General features: G+C 50.6%; 16 non-coding genes across 16 annotated transcripts; 4 read left to right on the plus strand and 12 right to left on the minus strand.

Moving 5' to 3' along the window:
- Positions 1 to 32: 32 nt before the first annotated feature.
- LOC137990146 (U2 spliceosomal RNA) lies at positions 33 to 222 on the minus strand. Its single transcript, XR_011121164.1, has one exon. It is a non-coding gene; the product is annotated as a U2 spliceosomal RNA (small nuclear RNA).
- Positions 223 to 490: 268 nt separating this feature from the next.
- Positions 491 to 609, plus strand: LOC137990161 (5S ribosomal RNA). The gene has a single exon (XR_011121178.1). It is a non-coding gene; the product is annotated as a 5S ribosomal RNA (ribosomal RNA).
- Positions 610 to 1,585: 976 nt separating this feature from the next.
- LOC137990183 (U1 spliceosomal RNA) lies at positions 1,586 to 1,749 on the minus strand. The gene has a single exon (XR_011121197.1). It is a non-coding gene; the product is annotated as a U1 spliceosomal RNA (small nuclear RNA).
- Positions 1,750 to 1,943: 194 nt separating this feature from the next.
- Positions 1,944 to 2,134, minus strand: LOC137990155 (U2 spliceosomal RNA). Its single transcript, XR_011121173.1, has one exon. It is a non-coding gene; the product is annotated as a U2 spliceosomal RNA (small nuclear RNA).
- Positions 2,135 to 7,772: 5,638 nt separating this feature from the next.
- Positions 7,773 to 7,964, minus strand: LOC137990206 (U2 spliceosomal RNA). The gene has a single exon (XR_011121218.1). It is a non-coding gene; the product is annotated as a U2 spliceosomal RNA (small nuclear RNA).
- Positions 7,965 to 8,232: 268 nt separating this feature from the next.
- Positions 8,233 to 8,351, plus strand: LOC137990162 (5S ribosomal RNA). The gene has a single exon (XR_011121179.1). It is a non-coding gene; the product is annotated as a 5S ribosomal RNA (ribosomal RNA).
- Positions 8,352 to 9,326: 975 nt separating this feature from the next.
- On the minus strand, positions 9,327 to 9,490 carry LOC137990184 (U1 spliceosomal RNA). The gene has a single exon (XR_011121198.1). It is a non-coding gene; the product is annotated as a U1 spliceosomal RNA (small nuclear RNA).
- Positions 9,491 to 9,684: 194 nt separating this feature from the next.
- Positions 9,685 to 9,875, minus strand: LOC137990149 (U2 spliceosomal RNA). Its single transcript, XR_011121167.1, has one exon. It is a non-coding gene; the product is annotated as a U2 spliceosomal RNA (small nuclear RNA).
- A 5,639-nt stretch (positions 9,876 to 15,514) lies between these two features.
- Positions 15,515 to 15,706, minus strand: LOC137990207 (U2 spliceosomal RNA). Its single transcript, XR_011121219.1, has one exon. It is a non-coding gene; the product is annotated as a U2 spliceosomal RNA (small nuclear RNA).
- A 268-nt stretch (positions 15,707 to 15,974) lies between these two features.
- Positions 15,975 to 16,093, plus strand: LOC137990163 (5S ribosomal RNA). Its single transcript, XR_011121180.1, has one exon. It is a non-coding gene; the product is annotated as a 5S ribosomal RNA (ribosomal RNA).
- Positions 16,094 to 17,069: 976 nt separating this feature from the next.
- LOC137990185 (U1 spliceosomal RNA) lies at positions 17,070 to 17,233 on the minus strand. The gene has a single exon (XR_011121199.1). It is a non-coding gene; the product is annotated as a U1 spliceosomal RNA (small nuclear RNA).
- Positions 17,234 to 17,427: 194 nt separating this feature from the next.
- On the minus strand, positions 17,428 to 17,618 carry LOC137990156 (U2 spliceosomal RNA). The gene has a single exon (XR_011121174.1). It is a non-coding gene; the product is annotated as a U2 spliceosomal RNA (small nuclear RNA).
- A 5,638-nt stretch (positions 17,619 to 23,256) lies between these two features.
- On the minus strand, positions 23,257 to 23,448 carry LOC137990208 (U2 spliceosomal RNA). Its single transcript, XR_011121220.1, has one exon. It is a non-coding gene; the product is annotated as a U2 spliceosomal RNA (small nuclear RNA).
- A 268-nt stretch (positions 23,449 to 23,716) lies between these two features.
- On the plus strand, positions 23,717 to 23,835 carry LOC137990164 (5S ribosomal RNA). The gene has a single exon (XR_011121181.1). It is a non-coding gene; the product is annotated as a 5S ribosomal RNA (ribosomal RNA).
- A 973-nt stretch (positions 23,836 to 24,808) lies between these two features.
- On the minus strand, positions 24,809 to 24,972 carry LOC137990186 (U1 spliceosomal RNA). Its single transcript, XR_011121200.1, has one exon. It is a non-coding gene; the product is annotated as a U1 spliceosomal RNA (small nuclear RNA).
- A 194-nt stretch (positions 24,973 to 25,166) lies between these two features.
- LOC137990158 (U2 spliceosomal RNA) lies at positions 25,167 to 25,357 on the minus strand. The gene has a single exon (XR_011121175.1). It is a non-coding gene; the product is annotated as a U2 spliceosomal RNA (small nuclear RNA).
- Positions 25,358 to 26,088: the final 731 nt, after the last annotated feature.

The following is a 26,088-nucleotide window of genomic DNA, read 5'->3' on the forward strand; positions in this document are numbered from 1 at the left end:
TTCTGCTTTCACTTGATTATTTCTTCCCCAGAGGGAAGTGGGCCACGCTCGGAGGTAGTGCTATACCGAGGCAACCCGTGGCCGGGACGAGGCAAGCCTCTTTTCCACGGCCCAGTTCAAATAATAAGTTTAATATATGAGCTGCTCGATGAGCAGCATCAGATATTAAGCTGATAAGAACAGATACTACACTTGATCTTAGCCAAAAGGCCGAGAAGCCGATGCCCGTAAATGCTCACAGCGGACAAGGTGCTCCCAGTCTCATGGCCACGAGATATGGTGGTCCGATTACAATCCGTGCCAAGGAAGGAATGCCCAAAGCCAACCTGAAAGCGAGGCGCACACAACGATCGCCCTTGTACAGTGGGCAGCAGGACCAGCATTGCATGGCACTTGCGTTGACGGCAAGAGGACAAATGCACATTGTGCTTGCTCTGACCTCGTTTTTATTTTCCCTTATAACAAAGTTAATTTTCACGGCGAATTACTTGTCTACGACCATACCACAGGGAAAACACCGGTTCTCGTCCGATCACCGAAGTTAAGCCCTGTCGGGCGGGGTTAGTACTTGGATGGGAGACCGCCTGGGAATACCCCGTGTTGTAGGCTTCCCTTTTTCCTTCTGTACACTTGATTATCTCAAAAAATCTCAGTTTCCTTTAATGAAAGAACATTCCAAACCAGGTTTTTTGAACACAACATGCCAACGATATGTCAAAGATGAGACATACAACAAAAACAAAATAGTTCACACGAGAAAGTGGAACTTGTATTCCCAAGGGAGCGCGTGCGCGCGAGATCTTATCAATCCAACGTTTATGACATGAAACGTATCTTTTCGTGTGAGCAAAGAACAGGATACGACAAGTAAAAAATGCATGCACTGTTATGCATTAGATGGAAGTTAACCTAGCCCGGATGATATGCATACAACGAAGGCTACAACACTACAACATTGATCCTGCGAAAACGTGACTTACGTGACGTAGCGCACTTCAAAGTCTTACTGTTCCCTGCTCAACACGGACAGTACGTATTCAAAGGGCCGATAAGACACTATCCTGACCATGAAAGATTTACTTTTTATGATAACAATCCAATTAACTGATAACATAGAGAAACCACAAAGTGTTGGCCACAGAAATGTAACGCCAACTGATCTGGCGGGTCCTCAGTTACTCAATGCAAAACGGGCTCTCCAGAACGCAACATAACACAACGCAAAAGAAATCTATCGCGATGGAGCAGTACAAACACACATCCACTTACGTTTTCGAAACGATGCACGAGGATAAGAGCTCGACCCGCTGGCATTTTCTTGTCTCACTCGTCTATCGATGGAAATCGATGCGGCTGAAATAAACACGTCCTCTCGCTCTCTCTACGGCCAAGAATGAAAGAAATAAAATCACAGTTTTGCAGTGCACCAAGTACGGAACATTCACCTACAATTTCAGCAGTGGAATTCACAAATACAACTCACCTTCCTTAGTCCTTACACCGCCACCGCATCTCCTTCCCTGCCCTGCCTGAAACGTTACCAACAAACCTTCCCATTAGCCAACTTTGCCACCGGGGTTTGGTGCGGGGACTAGCGCGAACGCAGGTCCCCACTACCAGAAATTATACGCTCGAGTTACCCACATTTGGGGTAATCGCAAGGGTCAACCCAATCGAAGTGCAATGAAAGAGCCTCACCTTGAGAGGACTGCCTCCCTGATCACAGTGCCTCCCGCGTCAGGTAAGTATGCCTTTTCAACCTCTCCGGAACCGCAAAACGCAACTTGTCTGCGCATACCATGTGGTAATGGGGGTCACGTGCTCCTCGTCCTGTCGTGTCGTGCTGTCCACTCGCTGCTATGCTACCTAGAAAAGAGAAGAGAATGTGAAGGTTGGTTGCTTGGTCATTTGTTCTGCTTTCACTTGATTATTTCTTCCCCAGAGGGAAGTGGGCCACGCTCGGAGGTAGTGCTATACCGAGGCAACCCGTGGCCGGGACGAGGCAAGCCTCTTTTCCACGGCCCAGTTCCAAAAATCAGTTTAATATATGAGCTGCTCGATGAGCAGCGTGAATGGCAGACCAAAGGTCACCAGTCGACAGACTCATCCAACGCCTGAGGCATTGGTCACCAGTATTAGGCGACAGAGGCGAAATAAAACTAAGCAAATCAGGTGGTACAGAGGGTGAATTAAGCAGGTGGCCCGAAGCGAAAAACGAGCTTGTTGGAAACATAGAGGCGATGACTCCATCCGCCCCCCACTGGCGGGCAAAATAACGTCGACGTCTCCGGGTTGAAAAACGCTTGAAGAGCAAGGGGAGGTGGAACTTGACACGGGCCTTTGCTCCCTCAATGACGGCGAGGGCCCCAGGTTGACAGAACGAAAGCGGTAGTCATTGCGGGCCAGCCAGATGTGAAACTTACAGGCACACAACAGGTAACTGAAGACTTTGGGCACTGCGTGAAGCTCAGTGGAATTGAAACCAAAAAGTAAATGGCGACGCTCAAGCACAGGACACATAGGCGAGAAATGAAAAAGGAGGGACTGTAGCCAACCAACAACACTTTGAGCAAGGGGACACACAAAGAGCAAATGCGACAGTGACTCGACGACAGGACCACAAAAACAAGCGGAGGAGACAGATAAACCAAAAGAGAGAAGACGCTCAGCAGTGTAAATCACACCATGAGCTACCTTCCAGGAGAAATCAACAACAAAGCGGTCAAAATCAAAGAAGTGGAACTGGCGCCACGTATCATACCAGTAAAGGTCCCCAAAGGAGGGAAAGAACTTAACTACACAGTGCGGTGTGACAGAGGAACAGGATAAAAGAAACTGGTAACCGACTTTGGCAGAGAAAAAAAGCCACGGAGGCGACAACGTGAGGGTCAGAGGATGCGAAAACCAAAGTTCCCCGGGAGGGGGAAAAAGAGCCACCAAGCGACTCCCAGGCCAAAAGCAAAGAGGAGTAAAATGGCGGTAACAGGGACCTGTCGAAGGCAGCGGGACGGGAGAAAACATCAAGAGAGGAGGCAGCAAAACACGATTGAAACCAGTACGACACAAAGGAGGACCAGCTTGACGAGGACAAAGTAGACCGTTTGACCCACTGACCCAGAAGCGACCAAACCTTGAGCTTAATGTCCACCACCGAGAAACCTCCCAGCGATGTGGGCTGAACGACCACAGCACGTGCAACGAGCTCCCGCTTGGTTTTCCAGAAGAATGAGAAAACAAGGGAGTTAAGTTCTTTAAGTACCCAGGGGGGCATGTGGACCAGGGATGCCACATACCAAACCCTGGCGAGGGCCAGGCAATTGATGACCAAAGCCTTGCCATGAAAAGACAAGGAGCGCTGACGCCAGGAGGAGAGGACGCGTTCCACAGCCTCTATCCGAGGCCGCCAATTAGTTCATCAATGTCATGCGGGCCAATGAAGACTCCGAGGATTTTAAGCTTAGAAGATGTCCAGTCGAGAGGGACAGGGGGGTCAGTTCGGCCAGCCCAAGACCCCAGCCACAAGCCGCGAGACTTTGTCAGGTTGAGCTTGGATCCAGAACCAAGCTCATACCTTGTGTAGGTGTCAAAAACAGCCCTAATGGAGGCATCGGAGGACAAGATGAGCGATGTGTCATCCGCGTACTGGGAAATTGGAGAGAGCGGTGAGGGCAGTCCAGGCAGCAAAGGTCCAGTAATGGCGGGATTTGCTCGAATATTGGCGGCCAAGACCTCAGCGACCATAACATACAGCAAAGGTGCGAGGGGGCAGCCTTGACGCACCCCCCGTGTGAGACTGAAAAAGTTTGAGACATGACCGTTAACAATGACAGCACTCTGAACAGCATTATAGAAAAGGCGGATCCAGCGCAGAAAGGAGGTTTGGAAACCCATTCTGCAGAGGGTGGCATGCAGAAAGGACCAATCAACGCGATCAAACGCTTTTTCTTGGTCGAGCGAGAGGATGGCACAAGGAGACCCGGATTGCGTGGCGTAATGGACCATGTCTCGGAGATAAGCGACGTTCTCACCAATATAACGACCGGGGACACCACAGGTTTGATCCTCAGCCACCACGGCATGAATAACCTTCAGGAGACGCCCAGCGATGACGCGGGCAGCGAGCTTGTAGTCCACACTAAGGAGGGAAATTGGCCGCCAGTTACGAGGGTTCAGCCGGTCACCCGTCTTAAAGATGAGAGAAATGATGCCTCGACGCTGAGAGAGGCTGAGAGTGCCAGCCTCATAACATGAGTTCAGGACGAGCACGAGGTCCTGTCCGAGCACCGGCCAGAATTTGACATAAAACTCCATAGGGAGGCCATCCAAGCCCGGGGTCTTGCCTCGAGCCATCCCACATAAAGCAGTATAACACTCCTCCGACTGGAGAGGACCATCACACTGTTGAGCCTGGTCGGCGGACAAGGTGGAGGTGAGGGCGTCGAGCAGGGAAAGAGCCACGTCCCCGTCAGTAGGCTCGGCACTAAACAAGTTAGAATAAAAGGAAGCAAAAGCCTGGCATAGGTCCTTTGAACTCGAGACCACTGTGCCATCATCGCATCGAAGTGCTGAAATAAGTCGGTCGGCGGCACGCTTCTTTTCCAGACGGAAGAAAAAGGCCGAGGAGGTTTCACCTTCCTCAACCCATTGGCCCGAGCACGGACTTGGGCTCCCCGAGCTGCCTCGAGGTCTAGGGCAGCAAGGGCAGACAGGGTAGAATGGTACGGCTCAACACAGGAGGTGAAACCGGCATCAACACGGTTCTTAAGATGCCCAGCTAGTCGGCCAAGGAGGTCTCGACACTGCGATGTTTTCTTTCGAGCGCTCAGCGCAATATTTAATTGTGAGGCCTTTGATTTGGCTCTTGCCCTTATCCCACCACTTAGCTAGTGACGGGAAGGACAGCATGGACTGCCTCCAAACGGACCAAAAATTAGTGATATGCTGGATATAGTCCTCATCATTGAGGACAGAAATGTTGAGCTTCCAGAAACTGTCCCAGGAGCAGCAATGTCTGGGACACTACAAGAAAGCACCACACCACAGTGATCCGAAAACGGACAAGGAATAATATCGCAAGTCAAGACTGATGGTAACAGGAGTACGGGGCACCAATGAGATCAATACGGGAGGCCATAAGGCCGTCTGAGCGAGTCCAAGAGAAGGCAGAATCGGAAGGATGCAGGTGCCTCCAAATGTCCAGACAACAGCAGGAGTCAAAAAGACGTTTTAAGGTAGCAGTACTTTCGCGGGAAGTGTCAGAGACATTGGAGCCCCGACGATCGAGGGCGCGGTCGAACACAGTGTTAAAGTCCCCGGCAAGGAAGGTCGGATAGGTGGGATCAACCCAAGACGAGACGTCGTCCAGGAAGTCGTCACGGGCTGGGTTGCGATTGGGGGCGTAGAGACAGCAGATACGAAACGGGTGCCCAGAATGGGTAAAGTGGCAAAAAACAACACGCCCAGCGGTGTCACACCAAGAGCTCGTAAGGGTGACCGTGGGGCGGAATAAAATGATGCAACCACAAGAGTGTGCAGAGCCAACAGAAGCAACTGCATTAAAACCAGATGAACGAAACCAGACTGACATTCACTGTCTGAAGAGCAGTGGGCCCTCTTGTAGGCAGACAATGTCAGGGACCTGAGGAAAGGAACGTAACCAGTGCAGAACACCAGCGCGCTTGGACGAGTCCCTGAGACCATTGGTGTTTAAGGAGAGGATAGAGAGAGCCATAACTGAGAAGAAAGAGAGAGACAGCACAACTAGGAGCGACGGCTCCGAACCGGGGCAGGGGGAGCCAAGGAGGGAAGGCCAGAATGAACAGCCCTCCCAGACTCCCTGCCCTTTCCAGACTTCGAGCGGCCGGGGACCGCAGAACCAGGAAGAGGTTTCTTCGCTTTCTTCTTAGACTTGACCTGATCATCAGAGGAAGCCTCAACATCCGAAAGTCCACGCTTAGTGACTGGTGAATCAGTCAGCTCGACCTCGTTAACCATTACGGGAGACAGAGATAGAACCTGTGGGGTATTTACAGGGGTTACATTGATGCCCGTTAAAGGGTCATCGTCACTAAATATACTTTGACTGTATTCAGTCTCATTAACTAGTTCATTATCATTCGTATCCATTTCTTTTCCATTATTACTATTATCCATTTCCATTTCTTTTCCATTAACTACAGCATTATTTGTCATTTCTTTTCCAGTAACTACATTATTACTATTATCCATTTCCATTTCTTTTCCATTAACTATAGTAGTATTGTCCATTACACCAACTACGTTACTACTAGTGTTAACATTGTATTACTCTGTGGCGCAGCCAAACCATCAGACGCAGCGGCGGGGGAGGCAGCCACCTGCACGCGCGTCGAGGACCCACCATTACCGTTTTAGGGAGGGCCGCACCCTCCTTAACATTTACTGGTGGCAGGAGAGGCCATGGGTGGAGTACCAGGGGGGATAACTCATTGTCCCTGAGGTCGGTGTGGGAACCCCAACTTGAAATACCAGGTTGCGTGGGGGCAGGAGGACGAAGGGTTACCCCCTCGTCCCCAGAGTCCTCATGGTCAGAGCTTGCAGGAGAAGTGGGAAGGTCCTCAGGACCAGAACTGACATCCAGGAGGGGAGGCAGCGACTCCGGGGGAGTGGCACCAACAACAAGTGAAGCGGACGGATGGGCGGGGGTCGCAGGCGAAGATGGTGGGTTCCCCCAGGCATTGGGGGGGTTGGGCAATCCCTGGCCATGTGACCAGGCTCCCGACACCTGCGGCACTTCCCGCGCAAGTCACAGTTTTTGGTGAGGTGTTCCCCACGACAGATATCACATTCGGCCGGCTGACCCACATACCACACCTTACATTTATATCCAGCAATGTCCAGATTACGAGGGATCCGGCCAGAACGAACCATTTTGATGATACGGGCTCCAGTGCAGATTGCAGGGTCACCCGGGTAATGCTGGTGCCTTATCGTCTCCACCTTCCCGTACGAGGAAAAGTAGGGCCGGAGGCGATCATCACTCTCCTCAAAGGGATAGTGATACAACATAACATTTTGAGCTCGAGGCCCAGCATACATGACTTTGCACTTAGCACCAGCTAAAGTGACAAAATCATAACCTTCAACAATATTTTTACATTTTGGGTCAGCGAAAGTAATCTGAACCAGTTTTACGGGAACAAACTGAATACTGTCAATCACAAAGGGGGTGAACTTTCCCTTGATGGCTGTAACAAGTTCCGCCCTGGGAACAGAGGTTGGAACATCGGAAAGGTCGAGGACTACTGTCCTCTTAAAGGCCGCAAGAGGCATGATGAAAAGGGAAAAAGAGAAAAAACAGTCCCCCCGGAAAGCAAAGCTCCCAGGAAGGGAACAGAAAGACTGGCTACCCTGGGTTATGGCAGGACGCCAAGCATAAGTCCCCAGGAGGGTCACCAGTAAAACTCAGGAATCAAAAATCTTACCACAAATCCCAAAAACGCTTGTCCCCACACTCCAATTCCAATACGGAACTTACGCGTACCACAAGGAAAGGCACGAACCTGGCAGATAATAAAAACCCGCGTCAGGTAAGTATGCCTTTTCAACCTCTCCGGAACCGCAAAAACGCAACTTGTCTGCGCATACCATGTGGTAATGGGGGTCACGTGCTCCTCGTCCTGTCGTGTCGTGCTGTCCACTCGCTGCTATGCTACCTAGAAAAGAGAAGAGAAATGTGAAGGTTGGTTGCTTGGTCATTTGTTCTGCTTTCACTTGATTATTTCTTCCCCAGAGGGAAGTGGGCCACGCTCGGAGGTAGTGCTATACCGAGGCAACCCGTGGCCGGGACGAGGCAAGCCTCTTTTCCACGGCCCAGTTCCAAAAATCAGTTTAATATATGAGCTGCTCGATGAGCAGCGTATCAGATATTAAGCTGATAAGAACAGATACTACACTTGATCTTAGCCAAAAGGCCGAGAAGCCGATGCCCGTAAATGCTCACAGCGGACAAGGTGCTCCCAGTCTCATGGCCACGAGATATGGTGGTCCGATTACAATCCGTGCCAAGGAAGGAATGCCCAAAGCCAACCTGAAAGCGAGGCGCACACAACGATCGCCCTTGTACAGTGGGCAGCAGGACCAGCATTGCATGGCACTTGCGTTGACGGCAAGAGGACAAATGCACATTGTGCTTGCTCTGACCTCGTTTTTATTTTCCCTTATAACAAAGTTAATTTTCACGGCGAATTACTTGTCTACGACCATACCACAGGGAAAACACCGGTTCTCGTCCGATCACCGAAGTTAAGCCCTGTCGGGCGGGGTTAGTACTTGGATGGGAGACCGCCTGGGAATACCCCGTGTTGTAGGCTTCCCTTTTTCCTTCTGTACACTTGATTATCTCAAAAAATCTCAGTTTCCTTTAATGAAAGAACATTCCAAACCAGGTTTTTTGAACACAACATGCCAACGATATGTCAAAGATGAGACATACAACAAAAACAAAATAGTTCACACGAGAAAGTGGAACTTGTATTCCCAAGGGAGCGCGTGCGCGCGAGATCTTATCAATCCAACGTTTATGACATGAAACGTATCTTTTCGTGTGAGCAAAGAACAGGATACGACAAGTAAAAAATGCATGCACTGTTATGCATTAGATGGAAGTTAACCTAGCCCGGATGATATGCATACAACGAAGGCTACAACACTACAACATTGATCCTGCGAAAACGTGACTTACGTGACGTAGCGCACTTCAAAGTCTTACTGTTCCCTGCTCAACACGGACAGTACGTATTCAAAGGGCCGATAAGACACTATCCTGACCATGAAAGATTTACTTTTTATGATAACAATCCAATTAACTGATAACATAGAGAAACCACAAAGTGTTGGCCACAGAAATGTAACGCCAACTGATCTGGCGGGTCCTCAGTTACTCAATGCAAAACGGGCTCTCCAGAACGCAACATAACACAACGCAAAAGAAATCTATCGCGATGGAGCAGTACAAACACACATCCACTTACGTTTTCGAAACGATGCACGAGGATAAGAGCTCGACCCGCTGGCATTTTCTTGTCTCACTCGTCTATCGATGGAAATCGATGCGGCTGAAATAAACACGTCCTCTCGCTCTCTCTACGGCCAAGAATGAAAGAAATAAAATCACAGTTTTGCAGTGCACCAAGTACGGAACATTCACCTACAATTTCAGCAGTGGAATTCACAAATACAACTCACCTTCCTTAGTCCTTACACCGCCACCGCATCTCCTTCCCTGCCCTGCCTGAAACGTTACCAACAAACCTTCCCATTAGCCAACTTTGCCACCGGGGTTGGTGCGGGGACTAGCGCGAACGCAGGTCCCCACTACCAGAAATTATACGCTCGAGTTACCCACATTTGGGGTAATCGCAAGGGTCAACCCAATCGAAGTGCAATGAAAGAGCCTCACCTTGAGAGGACTGCCTCCCTGATCACAGTGCCTCCCGCGTCAGGTAAGTATGCCTTTTCAACCTCTCCGGAACCGCAAAACGCAACTTGTCTGCGCATACCATGTGGTAATGGGGGTCACGTGCTCCTCGTCCTGTCGTGTCGTGCTGTCCACTCGCTGCTATGCTACCTAGAAAAGAGAAGAGAATGTGAAGGTTGGTTGCTTGGTCATTTGTTCTGCTTTCACTTGATTATTTCTTCCCCAGAGGGAAGTGGGCCACGCTCGGAGGTAGTGCTATACCGAGGCAACCCGTGGCCGGGACGAGGCAAGCCTCTTTTCCACGGCCCAGTTCCAAAAATCAGTTTAATATATGAGCTGCTCGATGAGCAGCGGTGAATGGCAGACCAAAGGTCACCAGTCGACAGACTCATCCAACGCCTGAGGCATTGGTCACCAGTATTAGGCGACAGAGGCGAAATAAAACTAAGCAAATCAGGTGGTACAGAGGGTGAATTAAGCAGGTGGCCCGAAGCGAAAAACGAGCTTGTTGGAAACATAGAGGCGATGACTCCATCCGCCCCCCACTGGCGGGCAAAATAACGTCGACGTCTCCGGGTTGAAAAACGCTTGAAGAGCAAGGGGAGGTGGAACTTGACACGGGCCTTTGCTCCCTCAATGACGGCGAGGGCCCCAGGTTGACAGAACGAAAGCGGTAGTCATTGCGGGCCAGCCAGATGTGAAACTTACAGGCACACAACAGGTAACTGAAGACTTTGGGCACTGCGTGAAGCTCAGTGGAATTGAAACCAAAAAGTAAATGGCGACGCTCAAGCACAGGACACATAGGCGAGAAATGAAAAAGGAGGGACTGTAGCCAACCAACAACACTTTGAGCAAGGGGACACACAAAGAGCAAATGCGACAGTGACTCGACGACAGGACCACAAAAACAAGCGGAGGAGACAGATAAACCAAAAGAGAGAAGACGCTCAGCAGTGTAAATCACACCATGAGCTACCTTCCAGGAGAAATCAACAACAAAGCGGTCAAAATCAAAGAAGTGGAACTGGCGCCACGTATCATACCAGTAAAGGTCCCCAAAGGAGGGAAAGAACTTAACTACACAGTGCGGTGTGACAGAGGAACAGGATAAAAGAAACTGGTAACCGACTTTGGCAGAGAAAAAAAGCCACGGAGGCGACAACGTGAGGGTCAGAGGATGCGAAAACCAAAGTTCCCCGGGAGGGGGAAAAAGAGCCACCAAGCGACTCCCAGGCCAAAAGCAAAGAGGAGTAAAATGGCGGTAACAGGGACCTGTCGAAGGCAGCGGGACGGGAGAAAACATCAAGAGAGGAGGCAGCAAAACACGATTGAAACCAGTACGACACAAAGGAGGACCAGCTTGACGAGGACAAAGTAGACCGTTTGACCCACTGACCCAGAAGCGACCAAACCTTGAGCTTAATGTCCACCACCGAGAAACCTCCCAGCGATGTGGGCTGAACGACCACAGCACGTGCAACGAGCTCCCGCTTGGTTTTCCAGAAGAATGAGAAAACAAGGGAGTTAAGTTCTTTAAGTACCCAGGGGGGCATGTGGACCAGGGATGCCACATACCAAACCCTGGCGAGGGCCAGGCAATTGATGACCAAAGCCTTGCCATGAAAAGACAAGGAGCGCTGACGCCAGGAGGAGAGGACGCGTTCCACAGCCTCTATCCGAGGCCGCCAATTAGTTCATCAATGTCATGCGGGCCAATGAAGACTCCGAGGATTTTAAGCTTAGAAGATGTCCAGTCGAGAGGGACAGGGGGGTCAGTTCGGCCAGCCCAAGACCCCAGCCACAAGCCGCGAGACTTTGTCAGGTTGAGCTTGGATCCAGAACCAAGCTCATACCTTGTGTAGGTGTCAAAAACAGCCCTAATGGAGGCATCGGAGGACAAGATGAGCGATGTGTCATCCGCGTACTGGGAAATTGGAGAGAGCGGTGAGGGCAGTCCAGGCAGCAAAGGTCCAGTAATGGCGGGATTTGCTCGAATATTGGCGGCCAAGACCTCAGCGACCATAACATACAGCAAAGGTGCGAGGGGGCAGCCTTGACGCACCCCCCGTGTGAGACTGAAAAAGTTTGAGACATGACCGTTAACAATGACAGCACTCTGAACAGCATTATAGAAAAGGCGGATCCAGCGCAGAAAGGAGGTTTGGAAACCCATTCTGCAGAGGGTGGCATGCAGAAAGGACCAATCAACGCGATCAAACGCTTTTTCTTGGTCGAGCGAGAGGATGGCACAAGGAGACCCGGATTGCGTGGCGTAATGGACCATGTCTCGGAGATAAGCGACGTTCTCACCAATATAACGACCGGGGACACCACAGGTTTGATCCTCAGCCACCACGGCATGAATAACCTTCAGGAGACGCCCAGCGATGACGCGGGCAGCGAGCTTGTAGTCCACACTAAGGAGGGAAATTGGCCGCCAGTTACGAGGGTTCAGCCGGTCACCCGTCTTAAAGATGAGAGAAATGATGCCTCGACGCTGAGAGAGGCTGAGAGTGCCAGCCTCATAACATGAGTTCAGGACGAGCACGAGGTCCTGTCCGAGCACCGGCCAGAATTTGACATAAAACTCCATAGGGAGGCCATCCAAGCCCGGGGTCTTGCCTCGAGCCATCCCACATAAAGCAGTATAACACTCCTCCGACTGGAGAGGACCATCACACTGTTGAGCCTGGTCGGCGGACAAGGTGGAGGTGAGGGCGTCGAGCAGGGAAAGAGCCACGTCCCCGTCAGTAGGCTCGGCACTAAACAAGTTAGAATAAAAGGAAGCAAAAGCCTGGCATAGGTCCTTTGAACTCGAGACCACTGTGCCATCATCGCATCGAAGTGCTGAAATAAGTCGGTCGGCGGCACGCTTCTTTTCCAGACGGAAGAAAAAGGCCGAGGAGGTTTCACCTTCCTCAACCCATTGGCCCGAGCACGGACTTGGGCTCCCCGAGCTGCCTCGAGGTCTAGGGCAGCAAGGGCAGACAGGGTAGAATGGTACGGCTCAACACAGGAGGTGAAACCGGCATCAACACGGTTCTTAAGATGCCCAGCTAGTCGGCCAAGGAGGTCTCGACACTGCGATGTTTTCTTTCGAGCGCTCAGCGCAATATTTAATTGTGAGGCCTTTGATTTGGCTCTTGCCCTTATCCCACCACTTAGCTAGTGACGGGAAGGACAGCATGGACTGCCTCCAAACGGACCAAAAATTAGTGATATGCTGGATATAGTCCTCATCATTGAGGACAGAAATGTTGAGCTTCCAGAAACTGTCCCAGGAGCAGCAATGTCTGGGACACTACAAGAAAGCACCACACCACAGTGATCCGAAAACGGACAAGGAATAATATCGCAAGTCAAGACTGATGGTAACAGGAGTACGGGGCACCAATGAGATCAATACGGGAGGCCATAAGGCCGTCTGAGCGAGTCCAAGAGAAGGCAGAATCGGAAGGATGCAGGTGCCTCCAAATGTCCAGACAACAGCAGGAGTCAAAAAGACGTTTTAAGGTAGCAGTACTTTCGCGGGAAGTGTCAGAGACATTGGAGCCCCGACGATCGAGGGCGCGGTCGAACACAGTGTTAAAGTCCCCGGCAAGGAAGGTCGGATAGGTGGGATCAACCCAAGACGAGACGTCGTCCAGGAAGTCGTCACGGGCTGGGTTGCGATTGGGGGCGTAGAGACAGCAGATACGAAACGGGTGCCCAGAATGGGTAAAGTGGCAAAAAACAACACGCCCAGCGGTGTCACACCAAGAGCTCGTAAGGGTGACCGTGGGGCGGAATAAAATGATGCAACCACAAGAGTGTGCAGAGCCAACAGAAGCAACTGCATTAAAACCAGATGAACGAAACCAGACTGACATTCACTGTCTGAAGAGCAGTGGGCCCTCTTGTAGGCAGACAATGTCAGGGACCTGAGGAAAGGAACGTAACCAGTGCAGAACACCAGCGCGCTTGGACGAGTCCCTGAGACCATTGGTGTTTAAGGAGAGGATAGAGAGAGCCATAACTGAGAAGAAAGAGAGAGACAGCACAACTAGGAGCGACGGCTCCGAACCGGGGCAGGGGGAGCCAAGGAGGGAAGGCCAGAATGAACAGCCCTCCCAGACTCCCTGCCCTTTCCAGACTTCGAGCGGCCGGGGACCGCAGAACCAGGAAGAGGTTTCTTCGCTTTCTTCTTAGACTTGACCTGATCATCAGAGGAAGCCTCAACATCCGAAAGTCCACGCTTAGTGACTGGTGAATCAGTCAGCTCGACCTCGTTAACCATTACGGGAGACAGAGATAGAACCTGTGGGGTATTTACAGGGGTTACATTGATGCCCGTTAAAGGGTCATCGTCACTAAATATACTTTGACTGTATTCAGTCTCATTAACTAGTTCATTATCATTCGTATCCATTTCTTTTCCATTATTACTATTATCCATTTCCATTTCTTTTCCATTAACTACAGCATTATTTGTCATTTCTTTTCCAGTAACTACATTATTACTATTATCCATTTCCATTTCTTTTCCATTAACTATAGTAGTATTGTCCATTACACCAACTACGTTACTACTAGTGTTAACATTGTATTACTCTGTGGCGCAGCCAAACCATCAGACGCAGCGGCGGGGGAGGCAGCCACCTGCACGCGCGTCGAGGACCCACCATTACCGTTTTAGGGAGGGCCGCACCCTCCTTAACATTTACTGGTGGCAGGAGAGGCCATGGGTGGAGTACCAGGGGGGATAACTCATTGTCCCTGAGGTCGGTGTGGGAACCCCAACTTGAAATACCAGGTTGCGTGGGGGCAGGAGGACGAAGGGTTACCCCCTCGTCCCCAGAGTCCTCATGGTCAGAGCTTGCAGGAGAAGTGGGAAGGTCCTCAGGACCAGAACTGACATCCAGGAGGGGAGGCAGCGACTCCGGGGGAGTGGCACCAACAACAAGTGAAGCGGACGGATGGGCGGGGGTCGCAGGCGAAGATGGTGGGTTCCCCCAGGCATTGGGGGGGTTGGGCAATCCCTGGCCATGTGACCAGGCTCCCGACACCTGCGGCACTTCCCGCGCAAGTCACAGTTTTTGGTGAGGTGTTCCCCACGACAGATATCACATTCGGCCGGCTGACCCACATACCACACCTTACATTTATATCCAGCAATGTCCAGATTACGAGGGATCCGGCCAGAACGAACCATTTTGATGATACGGGCTCCAGTGCAGATTGCAGGGTCACCCGGGTAATGCTGGTGCCTTATCGTCTCCACCTTCCCGTACGAGGAAAAGTAGGGCCGGAGGCGATCATCACTCTCCTCAAAGGGATAGTGATACAACATAACATTTTGAGCTCGAGGCCCAGCATACATGACTTTGCACTTAGCACCAGCTAAAGTGACAAAATCATAACCTTCAACAATATTTTTACATTTTGGGTCAGCGAAAGTAATCTGAACCAGTTTTACGGGAACAAACTGAATACTGTCAATCACAAAGGGGGTGAACTTTCCCTTGATGGCTGTAACAAGTTCCGCCCTGGGAACAGAGGTTGGAACATCGGAAAGGTCGAGGACTACTGTCCTCTTAAAGGCCGCAAGAGGCATGATGAAAAGGGAAAAAGAGAAAAAACAGTCCCCCCGGAAAGCAAAGCTCCCAGGAAGGGAACAGAAAGACTGGCTACCCTGGGTTATGGCAGGACGCCAAGCATAAGTCCCCAGGAGGGTCACCAGTAAAACTCAGGAATCAAAAATCTTACCACAAATCCCAAAAACGCTTGTCCCCACACTCCAATTCCAATACGGAACTTACGCGTACCACAAGGAAAGGCACGAACCTGGCAGATAATAAAAACCCGCGTCAGGTAAGTATGCCTTTTCAACCTCTCCGGAACCGCAAAAACGCAACTTGTCTGCGCATACCATGTGGTAATGGGGGTCACGTGCTCCTCGTCCTGTCGTGTCGTGCTGTCCACTCGCTGCTATGCTACCTAGAAAAGAGAAGAGAAATGTGAAGGTTGGTTGCTTGGTCATTTGTTCTGCTTTCACTTGATTATTTCTTCCCCAGAGGGAAGTGGGCCACGCTCGGAGGTAGTGCTATACCGAGGCAACCCGTGGCCGGGACGAGGCAAGCCTCTTTTCCACGGCCCAGTTCCAAAAATCAGTTTAATATATGAGCTGCTCGATGAGCAGCGTATCAGATATTAAGCTGATAAGAACAGATACTACACTTGATCTTAGCCAAAAGGCCGAGAAGCCGATGCCCGTAAATGCTCACAGCGGACAAGGTGCTCCCAGTCTCATGGCCACGAGATATGGTGGTCCGATTACAATCCGTGCCAAGGAAGGAATGCCCAAAGCCAACCTGAAAGCGAGGCGCACACAACGATCGCCCTTGTACAGTGGGCAGCAGGACCAGCATTGCATGGCACTTGCGTTGACGGCAAGAGGACAAATGCACATTGTGCTTGCTCTGACCTCGTTTTTATTTTCCCTTATAACAAAGTTAATTTTCACGGCGAATTACTTGTCTACGACCATACCACAGGGAAAACACCGGTTCTCGTCCGATCACCGAAGTTAAGCCCTGTCGGGCGGGGTTAGTACTTGGATGGGAGACCGCCTGGGAATACCCCGTGTTGTAGGCTTCCCTTTTTCCTTCTGTACACTTGATTATCTCAAAAAATCTCAGTTTCCTTTAATGAAAGAACATTCCAAACCAGGTTTTTTGAACACAACATGCCAACGATATGTCAAAGATGAGACATACAACAAAAACAAAATAGTTCACACGAGAAAGTGGAACTTGTATTCCCAAGGGAGCGCGTGCGCGCGAGATCTTATCAATCCAACGTTTATGACATGAAACGTATCTTTTCGTGTGAGCAAAGAACAGGATACGACAAGTAAAAAATGCATGCACTGTTATGCATTAGATGGAAGTTAACCTAGCCCGGATGATATGCATACAACGAAGGCTACAACACTACAACATTGATCCTGCGAAAACGTGACTTACGTGACGTAGCGCACTTCAAAGTCTTACTGTTCCCTGCTCAACACGGACAGTACGTATTCAAAGGGCCGATAAGACACTATCCTGACCATGAAAGATTTACTTTTTATGATAACAATCCAATTAACTGATAACATAGAGAAACCACAAAGTGTTGGCCACAGAAATGTAACGCCAACTGATCTGGCGGGTCCTCAGTTACTCAATGCAAAACGGGCTCTCCAGAACGCAACATAACACAACGCAAAAGAAATCTATCGCGATGGAGCAGTACAAACACACATCCACTTACGTTTTCGAAACGATGCACGAGGATAAGAGCTCGACCCGCTGGCATTTTCTTGTCTCACTCGTCTATCGATGGAAATCGATGCGGCTGAAATAAACACGTCCTCTCGCTCTCTCTACGGCCAAGAATGAAAGAAATAAAATCACAGTTTTGCAGTGCACCAAGTACGGAACATTCACCTACAATTTCAGCAGTGGAATTCACAAATACAACTCACCTTCCTTAGTCCTTACACCGCCACCGCATCTCCTTCCCTGCCCTGCCTGAAACGTTACCAACAAACCTTCCCATTAGCCAACTTTGCCACCGGGGTTTGGTGCGGGGACTAGCGCGAACGCAGGTCCCCACTACCAGAAATTATACGCTCGAGTTACCCACATTTGGGGTAATCGCAAGGGTCAACCCAATCGAAGTGCAATGAAAGAGCCTCACCTTGAGAGGACTGCCTCCCTGATCACAGTGCCTCCCGCGTCAGGTAAGTATGCCTTTTCAACCTCTCCGGAACCGCAAAACGCAACTTGTCTGCGCATACCATGTGGTAATGGGGGTCACGTGCTCCTCGTCCTGTCGTGTCGTGCTGTCCACTCGCTGCTATGCTACCTAGAAAAGAGAAGAGAATGTGAAGGTTGGTTGCTTGGTCATTTGTTCTGCTTTCACTTGATTATTTCTTCCCCAGAGGGAAGTGGGCCACGCTCGGAGGTAGTGCTATACCGAGGCAACCCGTGGCCGGGACGAGGCAAGCCTCTTTTCCACGGCCCAGTTCCAAAAATCAGTTTAATATATGAGCTGCTCGATGAGCAGCGTGAATGGCAGACCAAAGGTCACCAGTCGACAGACTCATCCAACGCCTGAGGCATTGGTCACCAGTATTAGGCGACAGAGGCGAAATAAAACTAAGCAAATCAGGTGGTACAGAGGGTGAATTAAGCAGGTGGCCCGAAGCGAAAAACGAGCTTGTTGGAAACATAGAGGCGATGACTCCATCCGCCCCCCACTGGCGGGCAAAATAACGTCGACGTCTCCGGGTTGAAAAACGCTTGAAGAGCAAGGGGAGGTGGAACTTGACACGGGCCTTTGCTCCCTCAATGACGGCGAGGGCCCCAGGTTGACAGAACGAAAGCGGTAGTCATTGCGGGCCAGCCAGATGTGAAACTTACAGGCACACAACAGGTAACTGAAGACTTTGGGCACTGCGTGAAGCTCAGTGGAATTGAAACCAAAAAGTAAATGGCGACGCTCAAGCACAGGACACATAGGCGAGAAATGAAAAAGGAGGGACTGTAGCCAACCAACAACACTTTGAGCAAGGGGACACACAAAGAGCAAATGCGACAGTGACTCGACGACAGGACCACAAAAACAAGCGGAGGAGACAGATAAACCAAAAGAGAGAAGACGCTCAGCAGTGTAAATCACACCATGAGCTACCTTCCAGGAGAAATCAACAACAAAGCGGTCAAAATCAAAGAAGTGGAACTGGCGCCACGTATCATACCAGTAAAGGTCCCCAAAGGAGGGAAAGAACTTAACTACACAGTGCGGTGTGACAGAGGAACAGGATAAAAGAAACTGGTAACCGACTTTGGCAGAGAAAAAAAGCCACGGAGGCGACAACGTGAGGGTCAGAGGATGCGAAAACCAAAGTTCCCCGGGAGGGGGAAAAAGAGCCACCAAGCGACTCCCAGGCCAAAAGCAAAGAGGAGTAAAATGGCGGTAACAGGGACCTGTCGAAGGCAGCGGGACGGGAGAAAACATCAAGAGAGGAGGCAGCAAAACACGATTGAAACCAGTACGACACAAAGGAGGACCAGCTTGACGAGGACAAAGTAGACCGTTTGACCCACTGACCCAGAAGCGACCAAACCTTGAGCTTAATGTCCACCACCGAGAAACCTCCCAGCGATGTGGGCTGAACGACCACAGCACGTGCAACGAGCTCCCGCTTGGTTTTCCAGAAGAATGAGAAAACAAGGGAGTTAAGTTCTTTAAGTACCCAGGGGGGCATGTGGACCAGGGATGCCACATACCAAACCCTGGCGAGGGCCAGGCAATTGATGACCAAAGCCTTGCCATGAAAAGACAAGGAGCGCTGACGCCAGGAGGAGAGGACGCGTTCCACAGCCTCTATCCGAGGCCGCCAATTAGTTCATCAATGTCATGCGGGCCAATGAAGACTCCGAGGATTTTAAGCTTAGAAGATGTCCAGTCGAGAGGGACAGGGGGGTCAGTTCGGCCAGCCCAAGACCCCAGCCACAAGCCGCGAGACTTTGTCAGGTTGAGCTTGGATCCAGAACCAAGCTCATACCTTGTGTAGGTGTCAAAAACAGCCCTAATGGAGGCATCGGAGGACAAGATGAGCGATGTGTCATCCGCGTACTGGGAAATTGGAGAGAGCGGTGAGGGCAGTCCAGGCAGCAAAGGTCCAGTAATGGCGGGATTTGCTCGAATATTGGCGGCCAAGACCTCAGCGACCATAACATACAGCAAAGGTGCGAGGGGGCAGCCTTGACGCACCCCCCGTGTGAGACTGAAAAAGTTTGAGACATGACCGTTAACAATGACAGCACTCTGAACAGCATTATAGAAAAGGCGGATCCAGCGCAGAAAGGAGGTTTGGAAACCCATTCTGCAGAGGGTGGCATGCAGAAAGGACCAATCAACGCGATCAAACGCTTTTTCTTGGTCGAGCGAGAGGATGGCACAAGGAGACCCGGATTGCGTGGCGTAATGGACCATGTCTCGGAGATAAGCGACGTTCTCACCAATATAACGACCGGGGACACCACAGGTTTGATCCTCAGCCACCACGGCATGAATAACCTTCAGGAGACGCCCAGCGATGACGCGGGCAGCGAGCTTGTAGTCCACACTAAGGAGGGAAATTGGCCGCCAGTTACGAGGGTTCAGCCGGTCACCCGTCTTAAAGATGAGAGAAATGATGCCTCGACGCTGAGAGAGGCTGAGAGTGCCAGCCTCATAACATGAGTTCAGGACGAGCACGAGGTCCTGTCCGAGCACCGGCCAGAATTTGACATAAAACTCCATAGGGAGGCCATCCAAGCCCGGGGTCTTGCCTCGAGCCATCCCACATAAAGCAGTATAACACTCCTCCGACTGGAGAGGACCATCACACTGTTGAGCCTGGTCGGCGGACAAGGTGGAGGTGAGGGCGTCGAGCAGGGAAAGAGCCACGTCCCCGTCAGTAGGCTCGGCACTAAACAAGTTAGAATAAAAGGAAGCAAAAGCCTGGCATAGGTCCTTTGAACTCGAGACCACTGTGCCATCATCGCATCGAAGTGCTGAAATAAGTCGGTCGGCGGCACGCTTCTTTTCCAGACGGAAGAAAAAGGCCGAGGAGGTTTCACCTTCCTCAACCCATTGGCCCGAGCACGGACTTGGGCTCCCCGAGCTGCCTCGAGGTCTAGGGCAGCAAGGGCAGACAGGGTAGAATGGTACGGCTCAACACAGGAGGTGAAACCGGCATCAACACGGTTCTTAAGATGCCCAGCTAGTCGGCCAAGGAGGTCTCGACACTGCGATGTTTTCTTTCGAGCGCTCAGCGCAATATTTAATTGTGAGGCCTTTGATTTGGCTCTTGCCCTTATCCCACCACTTAGCTAGTGACGGGAAGGACAGCATGGACTGCCTCCAAACGGACCAAAAATTAGTGATATGCTGGATATAGTCCTCATCATTGAGGACAGAAATGTTGAGCTTCCAGAAACTGTCCCAGGAGCAGCAATGTCTGGGACACTACAAGAAAGCACCACACCACAGTGATCCGAAAACGGACAAGGAATAATATCGCAAGTCAAGACTGATGGTAACAGGAGTACGGGGCACCAATGAGATCAATACGGGAGGCCATAAGGCCGTCTGAGCGAGTCCAAGAGAAGGCAGAATCGGAAGGATGCAGGTGCCTCCAAATGTCCAGACAACAGCAGGAGTCAAAAAGACGTTTTAAGGTAGCAGTACTTTCGCGGGAAGTGTCAGAGACATTGGAGCCCCGACGATCGAGGGCGCGGTCGAACACAGTGTTAAAGTCCCCGGCAAGGAAGGTCGGATAGGTGGGATCAACCCAAGACGAGACGTCGTCCAGGAAGTCGTCACGGGCTGGGTTGCGATTGGGGGCGTAGAGACAGCAGATACGAAACGGGTGCCCAGAATGGGTAAAGTGGCAAAAAACAACACGCCCAGCGGTGTCACACCAAGAGCTCGTAAGGGTGACCGTGGGGCGGAATAAAATGATGCAACCACAAGAGTGTGCAGAGCCAACAGAAGCAACTGCATTAAAACCAGATGAACGAAACCAGACTGACATTCACTGTCTGAAGAGCAGTGGGCCCTCTTGTAGGCAGACAATGTCAGGGACCTGAGGAAAGGAACGTAACCAGTGCAGAACACCAGCGCGCTTGGACGAGTCCCTGAGACCATTGGTGTTTAAGGAGAGGATAGAGAGAGCCATAACTGAGAAGAAAGAGAGAGACAGCACAACTAGGAGCGACGGCTCCGAACCGGGGCAGGGGGAGCCAAGGAGGGAAGGCCAGAATGAACAGCCCTCCCAGACTCCCTGCCCTTTCCAGACTTCGAGCGGCCGGGGACCGCAGAACCAGGAAGAGGTTTCTTCGCTTTCTTCTTAGACTTGACCTGATCATCAGAGGAAGCCTCAACATCCGAAAGTCCACGCTTAGTGACTGGTGAATCAGTCAGCTCGACCTCGTTAACCATTACGGGAGACAGAGATAGAACCTGTGGGGTATTTACAGGGGTTACATTGATGCCCGTTAAAGGGTCATCGTCACTAAATATACTTTGACTGTATTCAGTCTCATTAACTAGTTCATTATCATTCGTATCCATTTCTTTTCCATTATTACTATTATCCATTTCCATTTCTTTTCCATTAACTACAGCATTATTTGTCATTTCTTTTCCAGTAACTACATTATTACTATTATCCATTTCCATTTCTTTTCCATTAACTATAGTAGTATTGTCCATTACACCAACTACGTTACTACTAGTGTTAACATTGTATTACTCTGTGGCGCAGCCAAACCATCAGACGCAGCGGCGGGGGAGGCAGCCACCTGCACGCGCGTCGAGGACCCACCATTACCGTTTTAGGGAGGGCCGCACCCTCCTTAACATTTACTGGTGGCAGGAGAGGCCATGGGTGGAGTACCAGGGGGGATAACTCATTGTCCCTGAGGTCGGTGTGGGAACCCCAACTTGAAATACCAGGTTGCGTGGGGGCAGGAGGACGAAGGGTTACCCCCTCGTCCCCAGAGTCCTCATGGTCAGAGCTTGCAGGAGAAGTGGGAAGGTCCTCAGGACCAGAACTGACATCCAGGAGGGGAGGCAGCGACTCCGGGGGAGTGGCACCAACAACAAGTGAAGCGGACGGATGGGCGGGGGTCGCAGGCGAAGATGGTGGGTTCCCCCAGGCATTGGGGGGGTTGGGCAATCCCTGGCCATGTGACCAGGCTCCCGACACCTGCGGCACTTCCCGCGCAAGTCACAGTTTTTGGTGAGGTGTTCCCCACGACAGATATCACATTCGGCCGGCTGACCCACATACCACACCTTACATTTATATCCAGCAATGTCCAGATTACGAGGGATCCGGCCAGAACGAACCATTTTGATGATACGGGCTCCAGTGCAGATTGCAGGGTCACCCGGGTAATGCTGGTGCCTTATCGTCTCCACCTTCCCGTACGAGGAAAAGTAGGGCCGGAGGCGATCATCACTCTCCTCAAAGGGATAGTGATACAACATAACATTTTGAGCTCGAGGCCCAGCATACATGACTTTGCACTTAGCACCAGCTAAAGTGACAAAATCATAACCTTCAACAATATTTTTACATTTTGGGTCAGCGAAAGTAATCTGAACCAGTTTTACGGGAACAAACTGAATACTGTCAATCACAAAGGGGGTGAACTTTCCCTTGATGGCTGTAACAAGTTCCGCCCTGGGAACAGAGGTTGGAACATCGGAAAGGTCGAGGACTACTGTCCTCTTAAAGGCCGCAAGAGGCATGATGAAAAGGGAAAAAGAGAAAAAACAGTCCCCCCGGAAAGCAAAGCTCCCAGGAAGGGAACAGAAAGACTGGCTACCCTGGGTTATGGCAGGACGCCAAGCATAAGTCCCCAGGAGGGTCACCAGTAAAACTCAGGAATCAAAAATCTTACCACAAATCCCAAAAACGCTTGTCCCCACACTCCAATTCCAATACGGAACTTACGCGTACCACAAGGAAAGGCACGAACCTGGCAGATAATAAAAACCCGCGTCAGGTAAGTATGCCTTTTCAACCTCTCCGGAACCGCAAAAACGCAACTTGTCTGCGCATACCATGTGGTAATGGGGGTCACGTGCTCCTCGTCCTGTCGTGTCGTGCTGTCCACTCGCTGCTATGCTACCTAGAAAAGAGAAGAGAAATGTGAAGGTTGGTTGCTTGGTCATTTGTTCTGCTTTCACTTGATTATTTCTTCCCCAGAGGGAAGTGGGCCACGCTCGGAGGTAGTGCTATACCGAGGCAACCCGTGGCCGGGACGAGGCAAGCCTCTTTTCCACGGCCCAGTTCCAAAAATCAGTTTAATATATGAGCTGCTCGATGAGCAGCGTATCAGATATTAAGCTGATAAGAACAGATACTACACTTGATCTTAGCCAAAAGGCCGAGAAGCCGATGCCCGTAAATGCTCACAGCGGACAAGGTGCTCCCAGTCTCATGGCCACGAGATATGGTGGTCCGATTACAATCCGTGCCAAGGAAGGAATGCCCAAAGCCAACCTGAAAGCGAGGCGCACACAACGATCGCCCTTGTACAGTGGGCAGCAGGACCAGCATTGCATGGCACTTGCGTTGACGGCAAGAGGACAAATGCACATTGTGCTTGCTCTGACCTCGTTTTTATTTTCCCTTATAACAAAGTTAATTTTCACGGCGAATTACTTGTCTACGACCATACCACAGGGAAAACACCGGTTCTCGTCCGATCACCGAAGTTAAGCCCTGTCGGGCGGGGTTAGTACTTGGATGGGAGACCGCCTGGGAATACCCCGTGTTGTAGGCTTCCCTTTTCCTTCTGTACACTTGATTATCTCAAAAAATCTCAGTTTCCTTTAATGAAAGAACATTCCAAACCAGGTTTTTTGAACACAACATGCCAACGATATGTCAAAGATGAGACATACAACAAAAACAAAATAGTTCACACGAGAAAGTGGAACTTGTATTCCCAAGGGAGCGCGTGCGCGCGAGATCTTATCAATCCAACGTTTATGACATGAAACGTATCTTTTCGTGTGAGCAAAGAACAGGATACGACAAGTAAAAAATGCATGCACTGTTATGCATTAGATGGAAGTTAACCTAGCCCGGATGATATGCATACAACGAAGGCTACAACACTACAACATTGATCCTGCGAAAACGTGACTTACGTGACGTAGCGCACTTCAAAGTCTTACTGTTCCCTGCTCAACACGGACAGTACGTATTCAAAGGGCCGATAAGACACTATCCTGACCATGAAAGATTTACTTTTTATGATAACAATCCAATTAACTGATAACATAGAGAAACCACAAAGGTTGGCCACAGAAATGTAACGCCAACTGATCTGGCGGGTCCTCAGTTACTCAATGCAAAACGGGCTCTCCAGAACGCAAATAACACAACGCAAAAGAAATCTATCGCGATGGAGCAGTACAAACACACATCCACTTACGTTTTCGAAACGATGCACGAGGATAAGAGCTCGACCCGCTGGCATTTTCTTGTCTCACTCGTCTATCGATGGAAATCGATGCGGCTGAAATAAACACGTCCTCTCGCTCTCTCTACGGCCAAGAATGAAAGAAATAAAATCACAGTTTTGCAGTGCACCAAGTACGGAACATTCACCTACAATTTCAGCAGTGGAATTCACAAATACAACTCACCTTCCTTAGTCCTTACACCGCCACCGCATCTCCTTCCCTGCCCTGCCTGAAACGTTACCAACAAACCTTCCCATTAGCCAACTTTGCCACCGGGGTTTGGTGCGGGGACTAGCGCGAACGCAGGTCCCCACTACCAGAAATTATACGCTCGAGTTACCCACATTTGGGGTAATCGCAAGGGTCAACCCAATCGAAGTGCAATGAAAGAGCCTCACCTTGAGAGGACTGCCTCCCTGATCACAGTGCCTCCCGCGTCAGGTAAGTATGCCTTTTCAACCTCTCCGGAACCGCAAAACGCAACTTGTCTGCGCATACCATGTGGTAATGGGGGTCACGTGCTCCTCGTCCTGTCGTGTCGTGCTGTCCACTCGCTGCTATGCTACCTAGAAAAGAGAAGAGAATGTGAAGGTTGGTTGCTTGGTCATTTGTTCTGCTTTCACTTGATTATTTCTTCCCCAGAGGGAAGTGGGCCACGCTCGGAGGTAGTGCTATACCGAGGCAACCCGTGGCCGGGACGAGGCAAGCCTCTTTTCCACGGCCCAGTTCCAAAAATCAGTTTAATATATGAGCTGCTCGATGAGCAGCGTGAATGGCAGACCAAAGGTCACCAGTCGACAGACTCATCCAACGCCTGAGGCATTGGTCACCAGTATTAGGCGACAGAGGCGAAATAAAACTAAGCAAATCAGGTGGTACAGAGGGTGAATTAAGCAGGTGGCCCGAAGCGAAAAACGAGCTTGTTGGAAACATAGAGGCGATGACTCCATCCGCCCCCCACTGGCGGGCAAAATAACGTCGACGTCTCCGGGTTGAAAAACGCTTGAAGAGCAAGGGGAGGTGGAACTTGACACGGGCCTTTGCTCCCTCAATGACGGCGAGGGCCCCAGGTTGACAGAACGAAAGCGGTAGTCATTGCGGGCCAGCCAGATGTGAAACTTACAGGCACACAACAGGTAACTGAAGACTTTGGGCACTGCGTGAAGCTCAGTGGAATTGAAACCAAAAAGTAAATGGCGACGCTCAAGCACAGGACACATAGGCGAGAAATGAAAAAGGAGGGACTGTAGCCAACCAACAACACTTTGAGCAAGGGGACACACAAAGAGCAAATGCGACAGTGACTCGACGACAGGACCACAAAAACAAGCGGAGGAGACAGATAAACCAAAAGAGAGAAGACGCTCAGCAGTGTAAATCACACCATGAGCTACCTTCCAGGAGAAATCAACAACAAAGCGGTCAAAATCAAAGAAGTGGAACTGGCGCCACGTATCATACCAGTAAAGGTCCCCAAAGGAGGGAAAGAACTTAACTACACAGTGCGGTGTGACAGAGGAACAGGATAAAAGAAACTGGTAACCGACTTTGGCAGAGAAAAAAAG

The sequence above is a fragment of the Montipora foliosa genome, unplaced genomic scaffold (genome assembly GCF_036669935.1).
Source record: "Montipora foliosa isolate CH-2021 unplaced genomic scaffold, ASM3666993v2 scaffold_66, whole genome shotgun sequence".
Classification (NCBI taxonomy): Eukaryota; Metazoa; Cnidaria; class Anthozoa; order Scleractinia; family Acroporidae; genus Montipora; species Montipora foliosa.